Below are 23581 nucleotides of genomic sequence, written 5' to 3' on the forward strand. Positions count from 1 at the left end.
GAGCACAAACTGTTACTCATACAACAAATCATCATTTTTTCTATAACTTTAGCTGTAGCTATTTAGCACCCTGTAGTACTGTGAATTATTTTGAGTATATCAGAATCCAAAGAAAGATAAGCTTTTATAATGTCAACAACTTTAATCAATATTTAGAGTGAGTATATGATTAAATTAATTAAAGACACAGAAAAGGGTATTAAGATGAATAGAAAATGGGGGAATAACATTTGCTGTGCAAACGACACAACGCTGTTGGCTGATTCAGAAGAAGATCAGATTAAGTTAGTGGAGAATATATCTGAATATATGTGGACAAGACAAAAAACTTATGGCTTTATGCAAAAATCCGGGGGAAACATGCAAGATTCCAGTGAACAACAAAGCCATACAGCAAGTGAGAAATTATAGCTACTTAGGAAACATCATTACAGAAAATAAAAGATCAGATACTGAAGTCAGCACCAGAATAGCAAGAGTGAAAGAGACATTGTGAAAGAATAAACATCTGATGAGAAGGGACATAAATCTGAAGATTAAATTCTGACTCTTAAAATTTATAATTGGTTTGTGTTAAATTATAGAAACATGGACATTTAAACAATCGATCATAAAGAAACTACAATTGTTCAAATTATGATGTTGTGGAGGAATTCTTAAAATATCATGGATAGACCTATTACCCAACAAAAAAGTATTGGAGATTATTGGAACTCAGCGAACATTAGAGAATTTATAAAAAGAAATAAAATGATTTTCATGGCACATTTTAAGAGCTTCAATGGGTGGCTCATGTTTATGGGCACTGGAAGGAAAAGTTGATGGCAGAAGAACACAAGGCAGAAAAAAAGACGATGATGTGATATCTTGGGTGGATCAAAAGGACTGTTGAGAGCAAAGGACTGTGCAGAATGAGCTACCATAGTTGCAAATCTCCAATCTACTCGAGCTCCCACATTAGAAGACAGTTATTTATATGAGAAGTAATATGCTTTAAAAGCTGTGTTATGCCAGTTTTACACAAGTTTAGCTCTACTGGAGTCAACGATATTACCCCAGTATGAAACCTCGATAACATGGTGGTTAATCAGGTCTGGAAAGTATAACTAGAGCTGGTGAAAATCTTATGCATTTGAAACTGAGGGCGGGAAATCATATTCCAATTAAAGCTTTGTAAAAAAAACCATGTTTTCTACTTTTTTTTTGTTAAGTTTCATAGAATCATAGAATATCAGGGTTGGAAGGGACCTCAGGAGGTAATCTAGTCCAACCCCCAGCTCAAAGCAGGAACAATCCCCAATTAAATCATTCCAGCCAGGGCTTTGTCAAGCCTGACCTTAAAAACTTCTAAGGAAGGAGATTCTACCACCTCCCTAGGTAACGCATTCCAATGTTTCACCACCCTCCTAGTGAAAACGTTTTTCCTAATATCCAACCTAAACCTCCCACACTGCAACTTGAGACCATTACTCCTTGTCCTGTCCTCTTCTAACACTGAGAATAGTCCAGAACCATCCTCTCTGGAACCACCTCTCAGGTAGTTAAAAGCAGCTATCAAATCCCGCCTCATTCTTCTCTTCTGCAGACTAAACAATCCCAGTTCCCTCAGCCTCTCCTCATAACTCATGTGTCCCAACCCCTAATCATTTTTGTTGCCCTTCGCTGGACTCTCTCCAATTTATCCACATCCTTCTTGTAGTGTGGGGCCCAAAACTGGACACAGTACTCCAGATGAGGCCTCACCAATGTTGAATAGAGGGGGACGATCACGTCCCTCGATCTGCTCGCTATGCCCCTACTTATACATCCCAAAATGCCATTGGTCTTCTTGGCAACAAGGGCACACTGCTGACTCATATCCAGCTTCTCGTCCACTGTCACCCCTAGGTCCTTTTCCGCAGAACTGCTGCCTAGCCATTCGGTCCCTAGTCTGTAGCTGTGCATTGGGTTCTTCCGTCCTAAGTGCAGGACCCTGCACTTATCCTTATTGAACCTCATCAGATTTCTTTTGGCCCAATCCTCCAATTTGTCTAGGTCCCTCTGTATCCTATCCCTGCCCTCCAGAGTATCTACCACTCCTCCTAGTTTAGTATCATCCGCAAATTTGCTGAGAGTGCAATCCACACCATCCTCCAGATCATTTATGAAGATATTGAATAAAAGCAGCCCCAGGACCGACCCTTGGGGCACTTCACTTGACACCGGCTGCCAACTAGACATGGAGCCATTGATCACTACCCGTTGAGCCCGACAATCTAGCCAACTTTCTACCCACCTTATAGTGCATTCATCCAGCCCATACTTCTTTAACTTGCTGACAAGAATACTGTGGGAGACCGTGTCAAAAGCTTTGCTAAAGTCAAGAAACAATACATCCACTGCTTTCCCTTCATCCACAAAACCAGTAATCTCATCATAGAAGGAGATTAGATTAGTCAGGCATGACCTTCCCTTGGTGAATCCATGCTGACTGTTCCTGATCACTTTCCTCTCATGTAAGTGCTTCAGGATTGATTCTTTGAGGACCTGCTCCATGAACTTTCCGGGGACTGAGGTGAGGCTAACCAGCCTGTAGTTCCCAGGATCCTCCTTCTTCCCTTTTTTAAAGATTGGCACTACATTAGCCTTTTTCCAGTCATCTGGGACTTCCCCTGTTCGCCACGAGTTTTCAAAGATAATGGCCAATGGCTCTGCAATCACAGCCGCCAATTCCTTTAGCACTCTCGGATGCAACTTGTCCGGCCCCATGGACTTGTGCATGTCCAGCTTTTCTAAATAGTCCCTAACCACCTCTTTCTCCACAGAGGGCTGGCCATCTACTCCCCATGCTGTGATGCTCAGCACAGCAGTCTGGGAGCTGACCTTGTTAGTGAAGACAGAGGCAAAGAAAGCATGGAGTACATTAGCTTTTTCCACATCCTCTGTCACTAGGTTGCCTCCCTCATTCAGGAAGGGGCCCACACTTTCCTTGGCTTTCTTCTTGTTGCCAACATACCTGAAGAAACCCTTCTTGTTACTCTTGACATCTCTTGCTAGCTGCAGCTCCAGGTGCGATTTGACCCTCCTGATTTCATTCTGACATGCCCGAGCAATATTTTTATACTCTTCACTGGTCATATGTCCAACCTTCCACTTCTTGTAAGCTTCTTTTTTATGTTTAAGATCCACTAGGATTTCACCGTTAAGCCAAGCTGGTCGCCTGCCATATTTACTATTCTTTCGACTCATCGGGATGGTTTGTCCCTGTAACCTCAACAGGGATTCCTTGAAATACAGCCAGCTCTCCTGGACTCCTTTCCCCTTCATGTTAGTCCCCCAGGGGATCCTGGCCATCCGTTCCCTGAGGGAGTTGAAGTCTGCTTTCCTGAAGTCCAGGGTCCATATCCTGCTGCTTACCTTTCTTCCCTGTGTCAGGATCCTGAACTCAACCAACTCATGGTCACTACCTCCCAAATTCCCATCCACTTTTGCTTCCCCCACTAATTCTTCCCGGTTTGTGAGCAGCAGGTCAAGAAAAGCTCCCCCCCTATTTGGCTCCTCTAGCACTTGCACCAGGAAATTGTCCCCTATGTTTTCCAAAAACTTCCTGGATTGTCTATGCACTGCTGTATTGCTCTCCCAGCAGATATCAGGAAAATTAAAGTCACCCATGAGAACCAGGGCGTGCGATCTAGTAGCTTCTGTGAGTTGCCGGAAGAAAGCCTCATCCACCTCATCCCTCTGATCCGGTGGTCTATAGCAGACTCCCACCACTACATCACTCTTGTTGCTCACACTTCTAAACTTAATCCAGAGACACTCAGGTTTTTCTGCAGTTTCGTACCGGAGCTCTGAGTAGTCATACTGCTCCCTTACATACAGTGCTACTCCCCCACCTTTTCTGCCCTGCCTGTCCTTCCTGAACAGTTTATAACCATCCATGACAGTACTCCAGTCATGTGAGTTATCCCACCAAGTCTCTGTTATTCCAATCACGTCATAATTCCTGAGGTCCATGAGACCAATTTCGTTGGTCTTTGATTCTATTTGATCACAATTTATGAACATTTGAATTTTCTATTTCTATTATTGAAATTTCAATGAAAAATGGGGGGGGGGGGGAATTCTTGAACTTGTGGCTCCTGCATGAGGGATTTTTTCAGAGTGCAAAAGGCAAATATGTTTTTCTAAGGAATCTAAGTCTTCAAGTTTAGTAGCCTATTTAACCAGAAACCAAGCCAACATGGCACATGTTTTTGTGTATACAGAGAGACATAAGCCACATAGGAGCCAGGTTTGTTTTTGCAGTAGATACAAGCACTAGCCAGGTACCAAACCCGCATCCTTCTACACCATAAGCTAGATGTCTGCCCCTATTCAAGCAAATCCAAATCTTAAATAAATGAAATTAATATACTTATACAAAAATATAGTAACATTGTTGCATAAATATCAAAGGATACAGAAAAATGGTGTACAATATATCATTCTAGGAAATATTATGTGCCACTATTGAAGAGTGCTCTGTAATGAAGTGGGCAGAGGTAAGGCTAAATGTACCACCTTAATTTTGAAATGTCCCGACATTTAAGCCATTAAGTCTATGTCTAGACTTTGAGCTTGAAGTGTAATTTCCAGCTGGAGGAGACATACTTGAGCTAGCTCTGAACCAGCTAGTGCACTAAAAATAGAAGTGAAAAAGTGGCAGAGCAAGAGGTGGGAGGGACTAGCTGCCCAAGTACGAACTTGGTAGTTCAGAGAGGATCACAATCAGGGTGCCTAGTCCCTGTTACAGTCATGCAGCTGCAGCTCTTTTTCAATTTTTATCATGATAGATTAATCAGAGCAAGGGCTGGTATGCCTTGTCAAGCTGGAAATTACACTTCAAGCTCAAAGTCTAGACCTACCCTCGATGTGTACTATCAATGTTAATTTCATATATGTCATATTTGAATTTTCCTTGTTTTTAAGGTTGGGAAGGAGGAAGCACAAAATAAATAGCAAAAATCCAGGACTTAAAAATGTGAAGAGATTACATGCAGAGAACAAATGTTCAGAAGCATGTGATAACAGGAAACTATGGTGAAAATAGAAAAGGAGGACTTGTGGCACATTAGAGACACAAATTTATTTTGTTAATAAGGTGCCACAAGTCCTCCTTTTCTTTTTGCGGATACAAACTAACACGCCTGCTACTCTGAAACCTGCCATTATGGTGACAACAGCAATCAAAATTATAGCAATTGCCACAAACACATCAAGTACAATATCAATTGTGTGGTTTTGTAACAAGGCCTCTGGGCAAATTTCTGTCTTCAAGAGCTGGTTTCAGTATTTGGGCAATGCTCTTTTGTTGCTGCAGTTCTGATACCTACTAATGAAGGGTGTCTGCCTGCACACGCTGTATTAACAATAGGACATGCCTGTGCACAGGTCCCCAGCAATGCCTTTACGGATTATTTCTTTCCTTTCTTTGGAAGTGTCAGTTTTCTTTGGGAATGAAATGTTTTGATACATTCTGAAATCTGTGCTGTCGGGGGTGCTTAAGAAGTGCCCCTTTGTTTGGTACCCACCTCACAGTACTCACTTGCAAAACACCATGTTAAAAAGGAAGTCTATATGTACACCGCACCCTGTTGCTTTGACATCTTGCAAATGCGGATGTGGCAACCCAATCTGACATGAAACTCGCAAACAGAAGCAGCACAGCTGACAAGATGCTTCATGGATCAATTACATTCTAGTCGACGGGCGTATTCCTGGTTAACATAGTGCTTGAATCTGAAATCATCCTTTGTTTCCTGGCTGCTTGTTCTGCTGTCAGTCATGCTGTGCAGCTCCATTAACCACCGGCATCACCGAACTGATTTAAAGCACATATGCAATGCAAGATGCAGAAGCTGTCTGCAGTGAGGTAATTATTCCCTCTGCGATATTACACATCTTGTATTGTCTTTATATAAACCTTGCACCCATCATCTCAACCAACTCAAAGGTTTATAAAATATGGCTTGGTAATGAGCATTCTAAATTAGATTTCACAACAACAACAAATGTAGCTTGCCAAGTATGAAGTTTTGAATGTATTTTAGAGTGTAGACAATGTCATGGCATCTGAGAGCTCGCTTACAGTCCTTTGTTTAAAAAAAAAGAAAAGGAAGACTTTCAGAATGCTTGCAAAAATAATTCACAAATATCAGACTGCTAACTGTAACAGCTGCCTCAGTACTGCTGTATTCAGTGCTTGTTTATACAGCATGACCTGAAGCTCTAAAGGGCACCAAAGCTTGCAACAAAGTGATACAGGTCTCTTTGGCTTCTATTGGAATGAGACAATGGTTTCTCTGGACCAGATCCTGAGCTAGTGTACATTGGCATGACACTGTTACCTCAATTTCCCTAGAAACCAACCCAGAGTTACACTTATATTGGTTTTATTAAGTGCCACTATTGGATCAAGCAGAAAAGGGATGGATCTTATTCATACATGCACAAATTCAACGCATTCATACCCTCGTGCACCCACACACTCACGCAGGTGGAGAGTTACCAGAGACAGCAGAGGAAGCCGAGAAGCTGAAGCATGGTAGATCTGGTGTGTCCGCCTGCGGTCACGGATCCAGGCCGGCGAGCAGGTCAAGAAGCAGGGGGCTTGTGTGCATGCCTTCTTCCTTTTTCTGGAACTGGGTGGCTCCTGTCACATACACTAAGTTTTCCTTCTGTGTCCATCACTGAGAAGCATTCCCAGACCTTGTTCATTTCATGCATACCAGGTTCTTCTTTTCTTCACAGAACCCCATGATTGCCTTCTCAGGGCAGATTACATCAAACACACCTGGCTCCTGGCTATGGGCTCTTTTCTCCTTGCAGTTCCTCTCTGCCCCGTCCCATATACACTTACTTGTTCACACTCCCTTATCTCCCACACACACTCCCTTGTTCACACTCTCTCTGATCACGTAATGGAATATTGCAAAGCTTGGAGGTTCATACAAACAGTAACTGAAAAGGTTACAAAGTTTGGAAAAGTTACAAAACTTAATGATCATACTAGCAATGACTGAAAAGTTACAAATCTTACAATCACATTCTACTGGATTGAGCGGAGGCTTTACAGAACAGGCTCCACTGATTTCAATGACAAAGGTATGTCTGAAACACAGAAACCAGAACACAATGGGGACAGATTCTCAGGTGGTGTAAATTAACATACTTCACTCCATTAACTTCAAGGGATTTCCTGGAGGCAAACAAGTACTGGAGTAGATGTTTTAAACAGAAAGAAACTCAAATGCCTGAGCTGGATTCTGGTTCAGTGGCCTGAGTAGTAATAAAAGGAGAAATAGAGGAGCATCTGGAGTACCTTCAAAAAGCAATTAGTGTTTTATATTTACTCCAGAAACATTAATATAACCAGAAGTAGTGACCCTGACATGGCTGTCAGGTAGCATTCAGAGAATGAGTTAGTGATCTTTGGTCCAATTCCTAGCGGCATGTGCCCCCTGTATAAAAATCACCTTTATAGTTAACACTAACTGTCACACGTCTCAGCAGGTAAGCCATCTATTGGATAGCTATGGAGGTTGGTGAGCCCTTTGCTCCTGGAAATGGTGAACCCGTGACAGAATTCTGGCACATTGATGAGGCAGCGGGGTAGGGCATCCTGTAGTGTAGCTGTCTACACTGACTTGTTCTGTAGACAGGTTAGAGGACTTCACTCTCCAGGACTGACATTCCAGTACCTTTCATGAGCCAGAAATTCATTTCCAAAGAAACAAAACATACTGGCTTTAGTGGGTGACTGAGCATCTCCTACATAGGTCTACTTATCAGGGCAATCGTAAAACCACTGAAGTACCTTTTCCATGAAAAGGAGAATAAATGAAAGTCAGATGAAATTGACACTTACTATAAAGGTTATTTGCTAATGCAGCCCAGTGACAGGACAAACACTCAAAATGAGTATGTTTTGGTAGCTAGGGAGACAATTTCAAAAGTCAGCTAAAGTCAGACAGGGTCCAATCCTCAGTGTAAATTTGCGTAGCTTCATTGATCTTTTAAAGCAGTACTGTGTGTTTCATGGCCACTTTTCATTCATGTATTCTATGATCTGTTGTGCTTAGGTATTTCTTGTCTGAAAGCTCATGTGACTCCCTAGAACCAGCACCTGAGAGTCAAAATTGTACTCCCACAGTCCTTGGGTTGATTTACTCAAACAGAACCCCGGTTTAATCAGATGTCTGCTTTTCCATCATCATACATCTCAATCAGCCACTAAATCTAGGTGGTCAGATACTGCAGCATTGAGCATCCTAGAAATGCCTATAGATACACTTACGTTAAAGTTGAAAGCAGAGCTGGATCTGAATAGCCATAGAAGAAACATGTATATCAGAAAGAAATTAGCTCAAGCCGTTCAACAACAAATTTTATAGAAATTTAAGGCAATCGGGGCCAACTTGAGGCAAAATGGGCCAAGTTCATTGTTAGGGGGCTTTCCCTCAACCCTCCCACTTCCCTGTTTCTTGTCACACAGGCAGCAAGCAGCAAAAGACCAAAAGTCCAAAGTGCAGACAATTCTATGTTTATTGGGGTTAGTTTCCAAGTAAGCATATTCCGAAGTCCTTCACATCAGTTGGGCTTATCTCTATACGCTGACAGAGTCTGTTCCTCAATGTTCCCTTCCCAGCTTTGATGCCACAGAGCCTTGCCTGTGTCCCTGAGATAGAACTGGTTGGAATTCATAATTTCTATTCTGCGTGAAATTCCAACATTTCAATATTTTCTTTCATATAATATTTTAATGAAAATTTGAAATTTCAAGATTTACCCCCTATAGCAAGGTTATATGCAAACATGAAACCAGTGCAAGAGACCACTCTTGCTAGGTCACCCCATCTTGAGACAGCAACCAAAGTATCTTCAACAGTGCTAAGCAGAGTTTTATCCCACTTTCTTTAGAACATTCCCAGTGTTAGTTAATCCAATTTTTAACATCCTTTAAGGGATCATTTAAGTCTATGTCCAGCTTATTCTCTATCCATTATGCTGGGTCATTGCCAGGTTTAAGGTCTGATATCTTGTAAAACCTAAAGACAGATTTATTTCACTTGAAATCCCCTCTTCTCTATGCCACTGACCTTTCCAGTTTTCCAATAGAACTACTGATTCTTTCTATTTATTTTGGATATCCCCACTTTTCGGTACTAAACTTGACACCTTAAAGAGGGCCTGCTTTCAGGAAGCAATGAACATACAAAATCTTGGCTAAGTATCGTATGTATTAAAAAAAATATTTTAGGTCATTTTGTGACTTACTTTTTAAAATATTGTTTATATTTCTATGTATTTTGCTCTCCTTATCATTAGCAGTGCAGTAGTGTCTCAGAGACCCAGTCATGGATCAGGACCCCATTGTTTGTGATTAATCAGTCAAAACTTTCAAACTTGAGTGTTTAACTTTAGGCCTCTAAATCCATATTTAGGCACCTAAATGAAAGGGGCCTGACTTTCACAGGTGCTAGGCAGCTCTGATTTTACTGGGAACTGGAGGTGGGATAAGCTCTGAAGAGAGGCCACTTAGGTAGATGCCCAAAATGGACTATGGAGCCTAATTTTAGACACTCAAGTGTGATAACCTGGCATGGTTTGATAGGCCTGGGGTCAAATCTAACATAGTTTACACTCCATCCTTTATCTTTGGTTAGGTAGGTTTCCATTTTCTGAAGGATACCTTTTTGGCTCCAGTGGAGTTGGCATGCTAATAGACATGTATTGAACACAATATTCCAACTGCGATGTAATCAGTCACCCACTAGCAAACACCATATCACCTTGTCATGTGTTCTCCAGTGGGTGTGGATGTGCCACAATTTCACCACTGAAATTTTGATTCACTTCTCCTCCTGTTCTGCTAGGGTAGTTTTTCTGGTGCTTTAGTGCATTGGCTCTCTAGTCAAAGTAAAAGTCCTCTTCTAAAAGGGAAACAAGTGTCCAGACAGGAGCAAAACATATCCTTGGACTTCCCCAGACACTTCTTTCATTGTTATTGATGCAGGGCCGATACCAATAGTCAATGACCATCCTCAGCTGGACTAGTCCTTTCTTCCACAATCCTTTTAGCAGGGAGCAAAGGGAGCTTCCTCCAATCTTGACTAGAAGTACCAGTCCGGCACTACAATAGGAAGATTTCCTGTCTGCTGCTCTTAGACCTCCTGCCAGACATCCCACCTCCTGGGTCAGGTCCTGAACAACTGATCTTTCCCTTAGATTCCAGCTTCTGCACAGGTCTTTTACTCCACAGCTCCTTCTGGTCAGACCTCATCCATGATCTTTTTCCCACTATGGAAAAAGGAGGCGGCTTTTATATGCATGCCTTTTCCAGCATCCCTGTCTATCCCATCTGAGTCACATGGTTCCTGAACTAAGTCTCCCATCAGTCCATCTAAACTACACCCCCATAATGCCATTGTCCAAGATGAGCCGGATCTGTGTCTGTGCGTGGCCAACAGTCTCCCTTGAAGGTCACCCACACCCCGTTATATGTTGCTATCCATTTGTATTGCATGCTCTTTTATTTTTAGGTTTTATTTCAGTTAGATGTTTTCACTGATCCCAGACTGTAGTTTATCTAGGGCTCTGTCTGTACAGTATCTAGCAAAGAGAATGCTACCATCAACACCGCAGTAACATCAGGTTTCAGAGTAGCAGCCGTGTTAGTCTGTATTCGCAAAAAGAAAAGGAGGACTTGTGGCACCTTAGAGACTAACCCATTTATTTGAGCATAAGCTTTCGTGAGCTACAGTTCACTTCATCGGATGCATTCATGCAGTGAGCTGTAGCTCACGAAAGCTTATGCTCAAATAAATGGGTTAGTCTCTAAGGTGCCACAAGTCCTCCTTTTCTTTTTACTGTAATATCCGTAACAGTTCTTTTGCCCTATTCCTGCATCATCACGTTAGGTTTTTCTTAACTCACCATAGCATCTTTCCATGTATAGGACATTTCCCTTCTTGTTCTTAATGATCCAGTACAGCCTATTTTAAATGCATTTTCTCTATCCAGCTGAAGTCATCTTCTTCATTTAATGTTCCTTTCAAAGCAATGTCACTGTCAGCTATAATCTAGAGCCACTCAGAGACAATCCAAATGGTAATTACAAAAAGCACAGTCAGCATGATACAACAGGGATACTGTACACAATTCAACTTGAAAAATAGAAAGAACATATTTAAGAGGCAGAAAGAATCTGGCAAATAGAAAGATTGTATGGATTCATAAAAATAAGCATCTACTGTAAGGAAATAAACTAATTAAAAGAGCAAGCAGAACCAAAAAGGAACAAATTGCTTTGGACAGCTAAGCTAACAGTACAATCTTATTAGATATTAGGAAAGAAAATTGGTGATTTGAAGTATGACAGTGGAGAATTAAAATTGAAAAATAGGAGAATAACATCAATATTATACAATTACTGTTTGTCTTCGATGGGGAAGCCAGAGTCTGCTAGGAGCTTGGGGAACCAAACTTGACAAATATGAAAAGTGCACAAATGTGATTTAATTCTTATGAAAAGTTGAAGGATCTCAGAAAAGAGACACTGGGGCAAAAAAAAAAAAAAAAAGTCATCAAGCCAAGCAAATGGTGCTGAATAAAATGTGAGCAGAAAACAGAAGAGAAGCTATGTTTTGCAGGAATCTATATCCCATTATGCCCATGGAATGTATATCATAGAAGGAAATAGAAAAGGAGTACTTGTGGCACCTTAGAGACTAACCAATTTATTAGTGCATGAGCTTTCGTACAGCCTCAGCATAGATTACCCTTTCCAAAGAATTGCTCTTCAGCTGAAGGAAAATCGTTTGTGGCTTCCTTCATCCCTGTCTCCATCTAACGGGGGTCTGCCTATTCCTCATCCCACTCAGTCTCCCTGACTCCTCCTAGCCTGTACCCTACCCCTAAAGAGAGCCCAACGGGGCACCTTTGCGCAGAGCCGTGGGACAGCACACTCCCACTTCATTTTACATGGGAAGGGGATGGCCAATACATGGCGGGGACTCTACTGTTGTGATAATTGGCCCTACAAATTTACTCTAAAAGTGAGATCAACAATATCCTACAACAAGAAATGTTGATGGGAAAAGGTGCAAAAGCAAGACAGAAAGACTGAATTAATCCAAACAAAAAGGACTTCTGATATAACTTAAGAACTGTGTTGAAAACATGACTGATAAGCAAGAAATATGTAGAACCGAAAATCAGTGAACCAAAACTGGTGTGTCAGAAACTAGGCCTAATTCCTGGACAAAACCATGGGAGGACTGCTTTTCCACCCATCAAAAGAAAGAGACTTTGGGGAGAAAAACTGGCTACTAGAGAGAACATTACCAACATGGCTGCCACCCCCACTGTCTCCTGGGTCTCCAGACCTTCCTTGTCCTAACCCTGAGAGATGTCCTGACAAGGCCAGAAAGAAGGACCAAGATGATATCACCACCTCTACCGGCTCTACCTGAATCCCAGGCACCACCTGGGTTATAAGACTTCATCTTTCCTCACTTCCCCATGTGTCCTTTTCCTTCCCTACCTTATTTCTTCTCTTTCCTATCCTCCTTTTTCCTTGGCTCAGCCAGCCAAGACTGTATGTTTTGCAACACTGCTGTTAGCTCTGAGTAGAAAAGAGCAGCTAAATGCAGTACCTTAAACAGTCCAGTGCTGGTACAAAGTTTACCAGGTCTCAAAGGGGCTGATAATATCATGTACTGTGCCTGTGTTTTTCCAGCAGTAAGGTCTCAGATGAAAGTGAACCCCAGAGAGAGATGCTTCATTTTCTCTCTTTGATATTCTTTCTCTCCCCTTTTTGTGCCCGTTTGTCTTATTAGAAAAAGGGATCAGACTTTAACAACGACAGCAATAACAGCTCCAGTCCATCTCAGCTAACTTCTTCTCTGTACCCAAAAAAGGAAAGTAATTACCCATCTTTAATACCATCTAAGAGATCATCCAACAAGCTTTTTTAAAAGGATATGTAATGACGTGTTTGCCATTGTACTAAACAGGCAGAGTTCTATGCATGCCAAACTCTGAACCTTATTTAAAACTGTTTAATGTGGGGCAGTTTTAGAGACATGTTAACATTTTTGGGCCCCTATATTCCATCCAAATTAATACAAAACTACCCATTCAGATCTTGGCCCACAATCTGGCCCACAAAAAAGCTGAACAACATCGGAAGGAGGCACTGTTGTTAGTGGTGACCTAACTATGGAACCATCAGCCTTAGAGTCTGCTTTTGGACCTGAAGCTTAATTTTCCCTGATTTTTAGCCCTCCTTATAAACACATGGAGTCAAGAAAAACAACGCTCTGCCTGCATGGCTAACTTAACTACCTCATAATCGTGTGTACTTGCCAGGTGCACATTACATAAGGCAGGGCTCCACAGAAGCCATTATCAGCTAAGCCAGCTATATTCACTTCTTCAGTGTATTAATCTGGTGTCCCATCCATCCCACTTATTTAACATTAAAAACGGGCCAAATTCTGCCATCATTTACATGGCTGTAAGACCCACTGAGTTCAAAAGGAGCTTCATCCATGTAAGTGGAGAGAGGATTGGACCTTAGCTTCTAAATGATTTGAGGCCTTGATCCTTCAAACACTTACATGCATAAGTAATTTTATACACCTGATTAGTCCCATGGAGTCTAAGGGTGTCTACTTTGAAGCAAAGGGGTGATTGTAGCATGGCTAGGCATATCCATATTAGTTTTATCTAGCCATCATGGGTAACAGTAGTAGTGAAGACCTGGCAGCATGGGCTAGCTGCCAAAGTACAAGCCCGTTGGGGCATCTGGGTATGTACTCGGGTTGCTAATATATGCTGAAACCCATGCCACCATGCCTATACTACTGTTACCCACATGAGCTAGATAAAAGCTAGGTGATGCAGAGCCAAGATGAGAACTGAAGGGACTGTGCTGACCTGAAGCACTACCTCTCCTGATAGAGCTAGTTGGAAAATGGAACTTCAAAATGGTGGAATTTCACCTGGAACAGAAATTTGTTTTCATTCCAAATCTGAAGAAAAATACCTAATTTCAAAGTTTTCCGTGGAACAGAAATTCTGAAAAAAAAATTGATTTGGAAACATAAAAATGGTTTGATAATGGTGAATCATTTCTATTTACTGATATTAAAACATTATAATAGCATATAAATATTAAATGTAATACACAGCATTATTAAATATACTTTTATATAAGTCTAAGAAATGCCAACATCTGTAGAAGACTGAAAGTGCAGTGCATGACTACAATCATCAAAAAGGTACCAACTACAGTGTTTTGGCCATTGTTACCAGAATGACCACAGACAACTGCCTAAAATTATTCTTTATGGAAGAGTGCATAGAGAGAGGCCATGGACTGCCACGGAGACAGTGGTAAAACAATACATACGTATTAAGATGAGGCCCTGAAACATAAAGCCTTGGTATGAGGCCTGAGGCCTGAACTAAAGTAATGGTCAAGACTTTGCTAATATAAAGTAAAGTTAAGCTGTGAGCCAGAGGCAGGCCTGGCTCACAGAAGCTGGCAAGTAAAGGGCTGATACTGCAAAAAGATACATATCTAAAAGGTACTGGAAAGAAAAAAGAAACCCTGAAAATTTTCCTTAAAAATGTTGTATACATGTTTTTGAAGTCAGTTGTTTACAGTAACTTTGAAAGGAAAATATTTTAGAACTTTTTGAAAATAATTCACCATTCTTTTTCATGTTTTTACCAGTGTTAATTCTATGCAGAGGCCTCTTACACTCAGGAGCGCTGTACTAATGGCAGTGACATGCCAGATGTGTATGTGACACATGCATTAAATGCCCCAGGACTGGCTGTACTTGCGGGACAATTATGTCAGGCCCCCAAATGTGCATGGAAGACACCATTTTGTAGAACAAAATGGCATCCTCCACCCAGCGGGACCTCAAACGCACCGTACATGAGAGGTGATACTGCATGGAGGACACCATTTTGCACGCTAATGTACAATTTCATGCCTGATAATAGATGTCACAGTACGCCACTGACCACTAGTAAAGTCATTTTTCATGGTCCATTAGAGGCCTAATATAAAGATAGGCCAGATGTTCAACTGGTGAAAATTGACATAACTTTGTTGAAGTCAATGGGATTCAGCTGATTTAGACCTGGCCCAAACCAGATGTAACTGTGAAAATGGGATTTAATGAAACAGTGGTAAGTGGAAAAAATATACATGATCCAAAGAGGAGATGGAACTGAATGCACCACTGAGCATGGGAAAAGTGTTGTATGGCTTGAGGCTGACTTAAGGAAGCCAACTCAAAATTGGAGAAGTCCAAATAACATGCACCAAAGAGATGAAAATTCATCAAGTTCATGTTGTTACTACAGTAACATTGATATGTATTTTTTCCCTCAAGCAGCATCATAGAGAAGGGGAGCACAGACTGATCCCTACAACAGTTCTTTTAAATTACTGTTTGGTTTTGTTTGTTTGTTTGTTGTTGTTTTTTAATGGAAGCATGACAGAAGACGAAAGGAGGCAGAAACATACCAAAGGAAGTTCCAGCAGGGGCAATGTAAAGACAATTTTAGGGAAAGGTTCCCCAACAGAGCAATAACTGAATCATTCCAAAATGATTGAGATCTAGTTAACAAACAAGAGACCAGGTTCTAAAGGAGATAAAAGGAAAAGCCTGAAGAGTCAAACATTTCCATGGTGATACAAGAGCAGCAGAAATAACGTAATTTATCCCAGGACTATAAAATTCCCTTTCATTGATCTGCTGGGGGGGACTCTCTTCCGTCTTCCCAATCGCTCTCATTTTTCCTTGTACATTTTTTGCTCCCTCTAGAGAGATCACTTGACTTTCTCATAGACCTTTTTATTTTTAAAACGACTTGTGTATTCAAGACACTTCCTTTTCTATCCATGATTGCTATCATAGTCTAAAGGCTTGAAAACATTTGTGAATTAGGAATGCAAGCAAAAGGGATCTTGTAAAATGCAAACCCTAAGGTCCAGAGCCTCAGGTGGTGGAAAACAGCACAGCTCCATTTACACCCACCTCGGCTGTGTCATAGCCATCTTAGAGCTCTATAGTCAGTGGGTCAGCTTCACTGGTGATGTTAATTGCGATATAAGTTACATATTGGTAAAGCAGGTGTAATGATGTTGTTTGTAATTTACATACTGAGGAGGTGGAAAGAGAGGACACTCAATTACCAGTAGGATGTACAGTAAATCAAGGGGAACCTCATCTCCTCCTCCTTTATATCTGCTTACATCTTCTTACTCTCCTGCAAATTATACCACTATTTGTGTCACCTTTGAATTTAGCCCACTAAAGCCCTGGATCCAAAGTCCACTGATGTTTGAATCATTTTGCTTAAGTGACTTGACCAGAATCACACAAGTGAACAGCAGACAGGAATAGAATTTTGACTCTTTTCCAAAGTTATCCAGTTATAGCTCTGATTAGAACTCGGGTCCTTTTGGGGTTCAAAAGGGAGCTAGATAGATTCATGGAAGATAGGTCCATCAATGGCTATTAGCCAGGATGGGCAGGAATGGTGTTCCTAGCCTCTGTTTGTCAGAAGCTGGGATTGGGTGCCAGGGCATGGATCACTTGATGATAACTTGAATGTTCATTCCCTCTGGGGCACCTGCCATTGACCACTGTCAGAGGACAGGATACTGGGCTTGATGGACCTTTGGTCTGACCCAGTATGGCCGTTCTTATGTTCAATCCATTTTAAACCTCCTATTTGTATTTCTGAGACAAAGTGTGTCAGATTCTATTGTCCTCCTTCAGAAGCTTTAGGAATGCAATGGCTCTAAGGCATACTATACATTTTAAATTTGTCTTTTTTCCTCAATAGGTAGAGTCTGGTGCTGCATTTTATGCTTAGCTAAATCTTCCACTGAACATAACAGATAAGAATCTGTCTGAAATAGGAACATGAATATGTGGTAAAAGCTTAGAAAACTCACTTTATTTTGTGCATCATTTCCAAAACTTTCCCAAGATTTTAGGGTTTCTTGAGATGCATTTTTTGATGTGAGCCTCAACATGGTGTTTTTGGATTGAAAAACTACAATTCACCTATTACAGTGGTCCCTATCTTTACAGTATACCAGCTGGTCTGCAGGGATAGAAAACAAAGTCATAAAATATCACTGTAAAGTGTTTCTTCCCTTTAGGGAAAGGGAGGAATATCATTATTATTAAACATGTATTTTAAAGTAACCTCTACAAGCCAGCAGGTCAGTGCCCCATTGTGCTAGGCACTGTATAAACATATGGTGACAGTCTCTTCCCGAAAGAACTTACAATCCAAAAGATACCAGCGAAGTGCAAACTTTTCAAGGCTGAAGTTGGAGTTTGGTTCAGCTCAGTATCCCAGTGTCTGAGGGATGAATTCTGTCCCATGAGTGTGGTTCCCGTGGATTTCTAAGGTCCCAACTCTGATGCCATCTAAATCAATGAGAGTTTCTATTAAAATGAGTGACATCAACAGAAGGCCCCAAGGAAGAGCAGAATTAGAGCGAAAATCAGGGAGAGTGAGCAGGGAGAATGAAGATCAGTTTCTGTCCATTCCCAAACCTGTCCCAGAGAGGGACTGAGAGGGACTAAGCACTCAAATAGCCCACTTACAACTATACACCTTAATCTAAAGACTGGATACTCCATGCAGGGGTGCAAGGTAAATTCTCTCTAGAGCCAGTCAGGAATTTTTCCACAAAGTTTTTCATCACAAAATGATAATTTGTTGAAATCTAAACTTTTAGCAGGAAAACAGTCAGTTTTGCTTATTTTCTCAATTTGAAAATTGAACAAAAGGTGTAAATTGTAGAAAAGATCCATTTTGACATTTTAAAAATTACAATTGTTTTTATTTTCTGGTTCAAAACAAATTTTCATTTTTGAAATTTAAGCTAATTCTAGTACAATTTAAAATAATTGAAATAATAAAAAAAGAGTTTTGATTAACCAAAACTAACTTTTTTGGGGGGGATATTTGGTTCATGACATTTTTCAAGATTTTGACATTTTGTCCTAATGCAGAGCAGGATAAATTTCTGAAATTTCAAAAATATTTCCAGGATGAGAAAACCATTTCTCCGCCAGCTCTAGTTCTTTAACTTCCTGAGTCCAGCACATACTCCATGCCACCATCTAGCCCTTAGAATATTGACCAGGAAGTCTCCCACAACATGTTGTATCTGACAGATTTCCAGTACTCATTGTTTCTGGGCAGGTCCAAAATACCATAAGGACAGGGTACCAGTCCATCACTTGTCAAAGGCAGTATTTCCAACATGGCTCCTGTGGCATTTTTCATATTATTCTATCCTTAGTAGCATTTGGTCCACAAGTTCAGTGCAGAACAGAAGTTATCCCTGAGAAAAGGCGGGTTTATTGGAAGGGGAAAACCACTGTTTAATTCCAATTGCCTCAAAATTATATTTGCATGAAAATTTTCCAACCAGGTTTGCCCACCATTTAGCAGACAGAAGCTAACTTGATATTGTGACATTGATTCAGCAAAGCATTTAATTACATGTTTAATTTTAAATCTATGGCCTGTTAAGCACATGCTTAAGTCCCATTGACTTGAGCTGGTCAGAAAATAGAAAAGAAAAATGGGTTCATTTTTATTCTAATTATCAGCACAATTGCACTGCAGTACATTTGAGCAACAATCTTTACCCACCCATTAACTTCAATAGAATGTAAGCACATGCTTTAAATTTTGCACATGCTTCAGTGCTTTGTTGAATTGGGGTCTCTTATCAGTGCTTCCAGAACTCAGAGCATGGGTGCACAAAGAAGAATAGATGCGAGGAGGAGAATTAACCAAGCCTTTGAACACCTCCTAAAAGGTTCAGATTGCATTTGGTCAGTGTTCTGAGCATGACATTTATTTTACCTGAACCAGTTTACCTAGTTTCTCAATTTTTTAAACTCTCAGGGTACTTGGTTTGCTTTATTATAAACCCTGTTTATTATAGAACCCACTGAGTATAAAATACATTCAGAAACATATTAAGACTCCATAACATTAAGAGAAAAGAAAAATCATATTGTATCTGATCATTATGTTGTTCATTTTGTTCTGGCACAGATACACCTATTTGGACAAAGGAAGATGTTATACAGCAAGTCTTTTAATAGCTATATATTTATTCCTCCACCCTGTCCTTATAAAATGCTGTTCCCATTCTTAGCATTCAAAAGGAAATTGTTGTTTTACTAACAACAGGGAATACAGGTAAAATAAAGTTGCTTTTTAAAGAGAGAGCCAGGAAATTTTTACTCATAATTTCTTTGTTGACAACTACAACAAATGGCAGCGAAAAGGCGGTCTGTTTTCTAAAGGAGAGACATTTCCATCTATTACACATCTCACAATTGTGAGTCATGCAATCACAATTCAGACCTAACCTATACAGATTATTAAAAATGGATTTCAGTCTAGCTAAGATTGTTAAAGTACATATAAATCATGTCTCACCTATTCTTCAAATTGATAAAAAAAATGTGATTAGCTGTTCATTTTCTAAAGTTGTAAAGCTCACACTGCTAGGATTGAGCCAGAGACTCGTGGAATCCAAAAGCCCACATTCTGGCTGACAAGGTATTTAAATAATGATGTACTATTGTCAGGCACATGCTACCCAGCGCCATTAACTCTCATAGCCTCGGCTTGCTTCTGGTTTGCATATTGATTGTGTTCAGAGCACAACATTGGGGGTGTGGCATGGTTGCCGACATGACCCATTCATGAAGAGCTCTTTAAACCGGACAATTCCTTCCTTAAATATGTCACATTTCCACTTTCATCAGGAGTAGTGAGGTGCAAAAGGGTTATTTTTTTCTCTTGTTAAAAATGTATTGTTGCAAAACAGCTGAACTGTCCTCATGTGTCCTTCTTAAGAGCCTAAGTATTTACCTTTCCAAAAGAGTTAGGTATTATTAGACAGGTAAACTAAGGGTATGTCTACACTATGAAATTAGGTCGAATTTATAGAAGTCATTTTTTTAGAAATCGGTTTTATATATTCGAGTGTGTGTGTCTCCACAGAAAATGATCTAAGTGCATTAAGTGCATTAACTCGGCGGAGCACTTCCACAGAACCGAGGCAAGCGTCGACTTCCGGAGCGTTGCACTGTGGGTAGCTATCCCACAGTTCCTGCAGTCTCCGCTGCCCATTGGAATTCTGGGTTGAGATCCCAATGCCTGATGGGGCTAAAACATTGTCACGGGTGGTTCTGGGTACATATCGTCAGGCACCCGTTCCCTCCTTCCCTCTGTGAAAGCAGCAGCAGACAATCGTTTTGCGCCTTTTTTCTTGAGTTACCTGTGCAGACGCCATACCATGGCAAGCATGAAGCCCGCTCAGATAACCGTCACCGTATGTCTCCTGGGTGCTGGCAGACGTGGTACTGCATTGCTACACAGCAGCAGCAACCCCTTGCCTTGTGGCAGCAGACGGTGCAGTAGGACTGGTAGCCGTCATCATCATGTCGAGGTGCTCCTGGCCACATCGGCCAGGAGCGCCTGGGCAGACATGGGTGCAGGGACTACATTAGAAGTGACTTGACCAGGTTATTCTCTTTAGTCCTGCAGTCAGTCCTATTGAACCATTTTATGGTGAGCAGGCAGGCGATACGGATTGCTAGCAGTCCTACTGTACCATCTTCTGCCAAGCAGCCATGAGATGTGGATGGCTTGCAGTCCTTCTGCACCGTCTGCTGCCAGCCAAAAATGTAAAAGATAGATGGAGTGGATCAAAACAAGAAATAGACCAGATTTGTTTTGTACTCATTTGCTTCCCCCCATCCCCCGTCTAGGGGACTCATTCCTCTAGGTCACACTGCAGTCACTCACAGAGAAGGTGCAGCGAGGTAAATCTAGCTATGTATCAATCAGAGGCCAGACCAACCTGCTTGTTCCAATAAGAACAATTACTTAGGTGCACCATTTCTTATTGGAACCCTCCGTGGAGTCCTGCCTGAAATACTCATTGATGTAAAGCCACCCCCTTTGTTGATTTTAATTCCCTGTAAGCCAACCCTGTGAGCCATGTCGTCAGTCACCCCTCCCTCTGTCAGAGCAATGGAAGACAATCGTTCCGTGCCTTTTTTTCTGTGCGGACGCCATACCAAGGCAAGCATGGAGGCCGCTCAGCTCACTTTGGCAATTAGGAGCACACGCATTATTCAGCAGTATATGCAGCACCAGAACCTGGCAGAGCAATACCGGGCGAGGAGGCGACGTCAGCGCGGTCACATGAGTGATCAGGACATGGATACAGATTTCTCTGAAAGCATGGGCCCTGCCAATGCATGCATCATGGTGCTAATGGGGCAGGTTCATGCTGTGGAACGCCGATTCTGAGCTCGGGAAACAAGCACAGACTGGTGGGACCGCATAGTGTTGCAGGTCTGGGACAATTCCCAGTGGCTGCGAAACTTTCGCATGCGTAAGGGCACTTTCATGGAACTTTGTGACTTGCTTTCCCCTGCCCTGAAGCGCATGAATACCAAGATGAGAGCAGCGCTCACAGTTGAGAAGTGAGTGGCGATAGCCCTGTGGAAGCTTGCAAAGCCAGACAGCTACCAGTCAGTTGGGAATCGATTTGGAGTGGGCAAATCTACTGTGGGGGCTGCTGTGATGCAAGTAGCCCATGCAATCAAAGATCTGCTGATATCAAGGGTAGTGACCTTGGGAAATGTGCAGGTCATAGTGGATGGCTTTGCTGCAATGGGATTCCCTAACTGTGGTGGGGCTATAGACGGAACCCATATCCCTATCTTGGCACCAGAGCACCAAGCCGGCGAGTACATAAACCGCAAGGGGTACTTTTCAATACTGCTGCAAGCTCTGGTGGATCACAAGGGACATTTCACCAACATCAATGTGGGAATGGCCGGGAAAGGTACATGACACTCGCATCTTCAGGAACTCTGGTCTGTTTCAAAAGCTGCAGGAAGAGACTTTATTCCCAGACCAGAAAATAACTGTTGGGGATGTTGAAATGCCTATATGTATCCTTGGGGACCCAGCCTACCCCTTAATGCCATGGCTCATGAATCCGTACACAGGCAGCCTGGACAGTAGTCAGGAGCTGTTCAACTACAGGCTGAGCAAGTGCAGAATGGTGGTAGAATGTGCATTTGGACATTTAAAGGCACGCTGGCGCAGTTTACTGACTCGCTTAGACCTCAGCGAAACCAATATTCCCACTGTTATTACTGCTTGCTGTGTGCTCCACAATATCTGTGAGAGTAAGGGGGAGACGTTTATGGCGGGATGGGAGGTTGAAGCAAATCGCCTGGCTGCTGGTTACGCACAGCCAGACACCAGGGTGGTTAGAAGAGCACAGGAGAGCATGGTACGCATCAGAGAAGCTTTGAAAATCAGTTTCATGACTGGCCAGGCTACGGTGTGAAAGTTCTGTTTGTTTCTCCTTGATGAAACCCCCCGCCCCTTGGTTCACTCTACTTCCCTGTAAGCTAACCACCCTCCGCTCCTCCCTTCGATCATCGTTAGCAGAGGCAATAAAGTCATTGTTGCTTCACATTCATGCATTCTTTATTCATTCATCACACAAATAGGGGGATGACTACCAACGCAGCCCAAGAGGGGTGGTGGAGGAGGGAAGGAAAATGCCACACAGCACTTTAAAAGTTTACAACTTTAAAATTTATTGAATGCCAGCCTTCTGTTTTTTGGGCAATCCTCTGTGGTGGAGTGGCTGCTTGGCAGGAGGCCCCCCCACCGCGTTCTTGGACATCTGGGTGTGGAGGCTATGGAACTTGGGGAGGAGGGCGGTTGGTTACAGAGGGGCTGCAGTGGCAGTCTGTGCTCCTGCTGCCTTTGCTGCAGCTCAACCATACACTGGAGCATACTGGTTTGATCCTCCAGCAGCCTCAGCGTTGAATCATGCCTCCTCTCATCATGCTGCCGCCACATTTGAGCTTCAGCCCTGTCTTCATCTGCCACTTACTCTCTTCAGCCCACCACTTACTCTCTTCAGCCCACCACCTCTCCTCCCGGTCATTTTGTGCTTTCCTGCACTCTGACATTATTTGCCTCCACGCATTCGTCTGTGCTCTGTCAGTGTGGGAGGACAGCATGAGCTCAGAGAACATTTCATCACAAGTGCGTTTTTTTTTCCTTTCTAATCTTCACTCGCCTCTGGGAAGAAGAAGATCCTGTGATCATTGAAATACATGCAGCTGGTGGAGAAAAAAAAAGGGACAGCGGTATTTAAAAAGACACATTTTATAAAACAGTGGCTACACTCTTTCAGGGTAAACCTTGCTGTTAACATTACATACATAGCACATGTGCTTTTGTTACAAGGTCACATTTTGCCTCCCCCCACCGCGTGGCTACCCCGTCAACCTTCCCCCCTCCCCGTGGCTAACAGCGGGGAACATTTCTGTTCAGCCACAGGCAAACAGCCCAGCAGGAACGGGCACCTCTGAGTGTCCCCTGAAGAAAAGCACCCTATTTCAACCAGGTGACCATGAACGATATCTCACTCTCC

Source organism: Lepidochelys olivacea (genome assembly GCF_965140295.1).
Source record: "Lepidochelys olivacea isolate rLepOli2 genome assembly, chromosome: 4".
Taxonomy (NCBI): Eukaryota; Metazoa; Chordata; order Testudines; family Cheloniidae; genus Lepidochelys; species Lepidochelys olivacea.